Here is an 8081-nt window from a genome sequence, read left to right on the forward strand (position 1 = left end):
AAAATTTGCATACATGGCTGATGAATGCACCAATGCAAACGGGCATCAAGTATTAAATCATTGTATACGTTATCTTGATGTCAGGGGTAGGCCAGTAGATGCATTTCTAGATGTTCAAATTATAGAAGACACGTCGGCTGCATCTGTGACAACCCACATTGTAGAAGAGTTAAATGCTTGTCAGTTGGACCCCAAACAGATGGCTGCTTGTGCATTTGATGGCGCTGCAAACTTCTCTGGAAGACGTGGTGGAGTACAAGCCTTGCTCAGAGAAAAGTGTAACCCTAATCTCTCCTATACACACTGCAGAGGCCATCTACTCCAACTAGCACTAGTACGAGCTGCAGAATCTTCAAAAGACATTAAAAAAGCTATACATTTAATGTCTTCATTATATTCTTTTTTCAGCAAGAGTCCAAAAAGACTGAATATCTTGGAAAATATAGAAGATACACTGGGACTGAAGTTCAAATTAGTCCAACCTGGGAAAACCCACTGGTTTTCTCACGAGCGATCCTTGGCTGTTGTCTTAAAATTACTGCAGCCATTATTACTGGCTTTGGAAAGTATCTACCAAGATGGGATGGATCTAAGTAGTGAGGCTGGTGGATTACTTTTGCTACTACGTTCAGAGAAGACTATCGCCATTCTCTCTCTTATAAGTCTACTGTTGAAACCACTTGGGTCATTAAACAATGCCATCCAGGCATCTGCTACAACAGTGGTAGATCTTTGTCCAGCAATAGAAGCTATATATGGATCAATCCGAGAGCTACCCATTGAAAAAGTACTGGAAGAAGCAAAGACTTCAGTCCAGAAGTTGACTAAGGAAGGCATTTGTATTGAATCCTTAAGTGAAGAGGACAAGAAGTGTTTGTTAAGACAACTGAAAAAGTACACAGACTTGATTCTTAAAGATCTACAACAGCGACTTCTAGAGTCTACTCAACCTCTACGTAGCCTTTACAGATCCCTGTCTTATAAAACACCGACAGTTGAGTGGAGTGAGGCATTACCAGCAATGGGGCTGCCATGTGATCAGGACAGAATAAAGAATTTGAACACAGAGTGGAATATCATACGAGGAATGAATGAAGATTTAACTTCAACTTCTTTTTTATCATCGTTAGTGGCTCAACCCGATCTTTGTGCTATGTTTCCTGGGATGAAAGAAGTAGGAATTCATCTCTTGCTACTCCCAGTCACAACAGCTACAGTTGAGCGTTCTTTTTTATCATTGAATAGAATTTTGTGTTCTGAAAGAAGTCGCCTTCTGCCTGGTCATGTGAATGAACTAATGAGCATATCAATTGAAGGAATGGACATACCGGACTCACAAGAAGCCACCGAAGATGAACACATTGCATTCAAGAAGTTCATTAACAGAGTTGTGCAAAATTATAACAAGAAACCAAGAAGGATGTAGATGTAGTGCTTCATAGAAGGCTTGAGTAGCCAACTTTAATTTGTGAGATAATTTTAAAACATGAGTTAAATCTAATAAAATGGTCATGAAACATTTTTCAGTTTTTACTATGGTGCCATACTGCCCACCTTCACCCTCATGGTTTCACCCCGTATCGGCACTGATACTCCCCTCATAAATTTGAACACTCCCACGAATTTCAATTCCTGGGGAAACCACTGGGTGACCTGATCCTACTGGCTCTGCCCTGAGCAGCTGGCTGGGCATTTGAGTGTGAATGATCAGCTCAGCCTGGCTGATTCATCCCTGCCCCTGGCGGGGCTGTGTCAGGAGTGAATTTTCACATTCCCCCCTCCCAGCTGGGGACTGCCTGCAATATGTGTGTTGCAAGTCCCATGGGCCAGATCCTCCCCTCTGATTCCCATCAGCTGGGGATCTGGCCCCACGGAGCTATGGCCAATTCACACCAGCTGGGGATGTGGCTTGGGTTATGTCTACGCTGAGATTAAAAAAAAACAAACCCTGCCGCCTTGGAGTGTGAGCCTGGGTTAGCTCACTCCGGCCTGGGCTACGGGGCTAAAATTAATTGTGTAGATATTTGGTCTTGGGCTGGAGCCTGAGATCTCAGACCCTCCCCCATGGGGCTCCAGCCCCAGCCCAAACATCTGCACTGCAATTTTATAGCCCCACAACCTGAGCCTCGCCAGCTGAGCCAGGCCTGGCTATGTCAGGGGACTTTCATTGCAGTGTGGACGTACCCTTGAATCGTTTCTACAGACATACAGTGCGTCTCTGAACAAGAGTTCATCATTCAGTTTCCTGGACTAGGGGAAATGTCTGTGCCACGTTCCTCTCCTACTCAAATTCCTGCAGTACCTAAGGCACTTGTCCTAGAAGCTGAGTGAGACGTTTCACTTTCTGGAGTGTGAATATCCAGGAGAGCTCATGGACTTTCTGCTCAACCCTAGAAACTGCCTGCAAATTCTAGGGAATCAGAGAACTGCATCTTCTTTAATCCTATTTTGTCTTACAACTGGGGGTATATTGGAGCTCCTTCTAGATGGGTTCCTGATTGGGTATGAGTGCTAGTTTCTTATGCAGAACAGCACAGTGCTTCCTTCAAGTAATTTTGCCATATGACTATGGGTTCTGCAGTGTATTCTCTTACCCATCACTAATGGATCATGGACGTATAAATGAGGGAACAAGAAGGGATGGGTTAGAGATAGGAAGACCGTGGACCAGCCAAGGAAAGAGAAGACCCCATGAGAGAGAAGCAACTCAGCATGCAGTTAAGCCCGGAGGCAGCAGGGGAGCCAGTCTTCCTTCCTGAACGCAGATGGTCCCCAAGGGAAAGGATGGGCTTGTACGGAGCATTGCGGTCCTGTTGTTTGTTGTGTTCTTTAGGGTCTCTGCTCTCTTGTGCCGTAGCTGTTAAGTAAACGAACGACGGGGCTGGAGTCTGTGCAAAGCATCTGTGTGTGTCGGGTGCTTCATAACTGCCGTCTCTCTCCTGAGAGAGCTGAGCCGGTAAAGGAGAAGGTTCGTGCCTTCGGGTGGAGTTCTGGTGAAGGTGTGTTTAAGCAACGGGGGTGGGTGGATGGGAGGGAGGGAGGGAGGGAGGGAGAAGCATCGTCACAGAGCTAGGCAGCTGGATAGCGGGTTCCAGCTCTCAGGCAGGGGGTGCCAGACAGATGGGGACCCCAAAAGCGGGGCACTGGCTGGGCTCCATCCAGGCTCCAGAGACTTAACCCACACCAGTCTAGCGTGTGGCCGAGAGGCATAACTGGCGTGTAATGGAGATCAGGGGAGACTAAGCTTCTCTAAACCTCATGCTTCCAGGCAGGGGGGCAGTGGCGGATTTGGGGGCTCCTGAAAAATCTCCCCCCACCACGGCCCCAGGGCTGGAGGAGCTCTCACTCCCTGCTGCAGCTCTGGAGGCGTAATGGGGGCACAGAGCTTTTCTGGTCTCAGGTCAGTGGGGGGAGGGGTGGGAAGAGTGAGCAGGGGGCAGGGCCTCGGGGAAGAGGTGCCTCCTTGTGGCTCATCTGGGGAATTCACTCTGCCACCTGGTCGGACGCCGCTTCCCGCGGCTACTCAGTCTGTCGTTCCCCTCACTCGCTCCGCTGCCTCTTGTGTTCCTGGGCCTGTAGCACTTTCCTCTTTGTAGCTTAGCCCTCCGGCCAAGTCACGTTAAAGACCTCCCCCCTTCTGGGGTACTGCAAGCCCTTTGAGTCAAACTATCCCAGGCGGGCTGCTCCCCACCACCTGGTCTGTGCCACCCCCTGGGGCAGGTAGGGGAACCCGGGCCCACCCTCTACACCGGATTCCAATCCAGGGACCCTCAGCCCAGCCGCTCTGGGATTTTACTTTCCCGACCCTCACTGCTCCTTCCCTGGACTGCTTCCTACTCTGTCTTGTACATTTAAGAATCAGAAATCCCAGCCGCAATCTCCATGACCCACCTATAAACGTGTCCTTATATTTACCAGTTTTGTTTTTAAGATAAATAGGCAGAAGTGATTCTAATCTCTGAGCTGAGTTCCTGCCTAAGGGGCCGGGCCCACATCCACAAAAGGACGAAGGCGCTTGATGAAGTCTCACACTGGATCTGGGACAATAGGGCCCATTCCCCTGCAAGGTAAACCTAAAACTACATATGAACCTGAGTATAAGCTCAACTGGGCTCATCACAGACCTCACAGTAACTGAGGGGACGGGAATCCCTTACCCAGCGAGGTCACCGTCTCGTAGTTCTCCTGCATGACGTCCCTGTAGAGGGCTCTCTGAGCGGGGTCCAGCAGAGCCCCCTGCCCCTGGGTGAAATACACAGCCACCTCCTCGAAGGTCACCGGCATCTGAAACATCAGTTCCCCCACTCAGCACCTGCTGCCCCAGCCACAGTCCCCACTAGTCACTGGGGAGGAGGGCTAATAAAATGGAAGCTCTGGGGGAGGGAGGGGGACAGAGTAGCAAAATCCCACCCCTCACCCTGCTCAGAGCAGCCAGGAGGCTTCAGAGTGGGGAGAAGGTGGGAGCTCCTTGTCCCTCCCAGCCGATGAAGGAGGGCAGGGGCCTTCCTGGGTATCACACACCTACTAGCCAGAGGCTGGTACAGGAGATAGACTTGAGCCTTGGAGCAAGGTCCAGGGACAGGAATCCCAACCCCCTCCCCATTCCCAGCAGCTGGGAGTGAGGGGACCGGGCCTCTCCCCTGCGCCTCACTGCTGGGTGCCCCCTTCATATTCCAGAGCAGCTTCTGGGGAGTAGGTTCAGGCTTCAGCGCTGGGAGTCTGATCTAGTCAGCCCTGGCCAAGGGGCTTGTTATCTGTTCCAGGGGAATTTCTACCCCTATTCAATGGGCTTGTTCTGACAAACAAGCCCCAAACTGCGCACGTCCCCTGCAGGTTTGACACATCCTGTTCCCCTCCCTCCCTCCCTCCCTCCCTCTGTGTATTTCCTGCCCCTTTCCCTCTCGGACAAACCCACCAGGAGCTCCATCAAAATCCCTGACCTGAGCAAGCGCCACACCACAGCCCTTTCCCCCCCAAGTCTCTCCATCATCTGCAGGCTCTGGCTTAGGAGTTGGTATCAGCAGAGCCCCAGGCTTCCCGAAGGGACTGGTTCCAGCTGCCGGAGAAAGTCCCCACCTGGCCTAGGCACAGAGGGGGCTTGGATGAAGGTTTCTCCCCGGCACAGACCCTGCTGGGGGGGCAGCCGCTGCCCAGTCTGGGATCCCAGATCACAACTGATTGGGAACATCTGACCGGCCCAGCTTCTGGCCAGGCCAGGAGATGAGGTCTTGGGAGGAAGGGGAGGAGCAGGGGGGCGGGGCCCCATGGCAGGAGATGGGGGGAGGGGAAATGTTCTTTGTGCTCAGCGCCCCAATAAATCTTAACCCACCTCTGCCCCTATCACTGTACACTCACAGAAAAGATAGGACGTTCGCTGCTCCTTTAAAGAAAGAGAAACAACAGCTGGTTATCTTGCCTGGAGTTAACAATCGCTTCAACGCAATCACAACACTGGGTTGTCTTAGATTAAAAAAGGAAAACAAGTTTATTTAATTAAAGAGAGAGATTTTCAGTGAATCCAAGGATAAGGGATAAAGGTTTACAAACGACCAAAAGTACAAGATAGATCTTTGCTATTTGAAAGTGTAACTTAACAAGTTACCGGCTTTGTTCAAGGTAGTTTCCTCACCAGTCATCCTGTTCCAGCAATGGCTGACTAGCTTTTCATTGGGATCCCCACAAAGTCCGAGGCTTGTTTCCTCAAGTGAATGATAACTTCAGGGTCCTCTGCCCCTCTCTTTATAGTGCAGTAAACCTTTGAAACATCTTCTCTCAAAGTTCATTGCCCCGGCTTCAAGAGGCAGGACCCTGCTAGACCTCAAAGCAAGGGATGGAAGTAATGAGTAACCTGGCAACACACCCTTGGATAGCATGGGACTCGGAAAGAGAATAGCAATGGATCTCTGCTAATCAGTGAGTGTGTCAAACGACAACTAGCGACCACAGATACCTTTCTCCACCTACCCGACATAAAGATAACATCATGGATTCACCCAAGATCCAAACAATGGGATCTTATCAACTACTTCATCACCCAGCAATAAGATCTACAGGACAGACCATGGCCTGATAGGCTCCAAATTTTTGTTGGTAATATGACCAGTGCATTGCAAGTCATCAACTAAATCGGGGGCCAGGAGTGATTGGGGAGGGTGAGCTCGGGGCCAGAGCCTGTCATCCCACAGCCAGGGAATGGAGCCCAAAGCCCCATGGGTGGAGCCTGCCACCCACCACCCCAGGGCTGAATCCCACCACCACTGGGAATGTGGGGAACATACACCGGCTGTCTGCTCCTCCACCTTTTCTGTCTCCAGGGGCGGCCAGGGCCCAGCCGCTGCTGGCAGCCCCAGGGGAGGGGCTGCTGCTTTACACACACACCCCATCACCACCCAGAAGTCTGTGGCTGCAAGAAAAGCCCCTGGTGGCCACGTGCGGCCACATTTGAGAAACACTGAACTATACCAATCAGACAGCTCAGTGTAAAGTGATGACAAGGTGAAGCTACCCGCGTGTCACTCTGCAACAACATCAGAGCAGCTCTGTCCGACTGTTAGTGCCCCATGAGGGCAGGGGACGGGACTCGATGACCTCTCGAGGTCCCTTCCAGTCCTAGAATCTATTGATCTCATGTACATAGTGAATGGGCCACTCTTTGAGACACTGTATATCAAGCCACTCTTGCCAAAACAATGTCACCAAGATGGGTTCAGCAAGAATGACCCAGACATCTAACAGCTACTCATTAACAGGGGCGGCTCTAGACATTTTGCCGCCCCAAGCACGGAGGGTCTGCTGAAGCCGCCGGGACCAGTGGACTCTCCGCAGGCATGCCGCAGAAGGTACCCTGCCTGCCGCCCTCGCGGCGACCGGCAGAGCGCCCCCCCCGGCTTGCCGCCCCCGGCACGCGCTTGGAGCGCTGGTGCCTGGAGCCGCCCCTGCTCATTAAACAACATGAGATGCACTGTCGAATTCTTGCATCCCGTGTCCCTGTAGGCACAGTAATAACATACAGGAGTCTGCATCAGGACCCCCGATCTAAGTTTAGAGACATGCAGGATCAGTGGTGGACCGCCAAGGCAGATGAAATCCAGGGCTATGCCACCTGTTAAAAGACCAAAGACTTTTATGCTGCTTTGAAAGTTGTATATGGTCCTACACACACGACCCACAGTGCCTTAGAAGAGTGTGGACGGCCTAACACCGATCACTGACAAAGGAGCAATCCTTCAGAGGTGGCAACAGTGTTTCGGTGATCTTTTGAACCCACCATGTAACGTTACAGGTGAGGCACTAATTAGAGTAGTGGGTCAGTCGACATGTAATTACAACATGCACGCAGCCCTGTTCCTTGACGAAGTCAGCACTGCAATCAGTGCCATGAAGAATTTCAGGGATCCCGTGCATCTGATGGCATTCCTGCAGAAATATATTTAAATATGGAGGCCAGACCTTGCTAAGGCAACTGCCTGGACTCTCTCTCAATATATGAAATACTGAATATATACTACAAGATTTTAAAGACACCACCATTGTCACCATATACAAGAGGCAAGGTGAAAAGTCCGACTGTGGCAGCTATCATGTTATCTCGTTATTTTCCACCGCTGGCCAAAGTACTTGATTGTCAACCACGTGCTATTAGAGTCACCACGTGGTTTCAGGCCAATGAGAGACATTTGTAGCTCATCAGATGCAAGAGAAATGCAGAGAACAGCACCAGAACGTTCACACTATCTTCATCTACCTGGCTAAAGCACTTGACACAATCAGGAGACCTGGACTTTGGCAACTAGTTTGTAAGTTTGGTTGTCCGGAAAAATTCACCGCCATTCTGAGACCAGTTCATGACGGAATGCTCGGACCAGCCTGCATGGAAAGTGTTCTGTCTGACCCCGTTTCCTACCACTAATGGTATTAAACAGGGCTGTGTAACTGGTCCGACCCATCTAACCTCTTCTAGGCAGCAGGGCTCGATGATGCTACAGGGCAGAAAGATGGGCACTGAGGGAAACTGAACTGCAAAAACTTAGATGCCAAGTGACACTAGGAACCCACTGGGCTAGAGCAGGAGTTTTGTGCAT

This window comes from Mauremys mutica, chromosome 12 (genome assembly GCF_020497125.1).
Source record: "Mauremys mutica isolate MM-2020 ecotype Southern chromosome 12, ASM2049712v1, whole genome shotgun sequence".
NCBI lineage: Eukaryota > Metazoa > Chordata > Testudines > Geoemydidae > Mauremys > Mauremys mutica.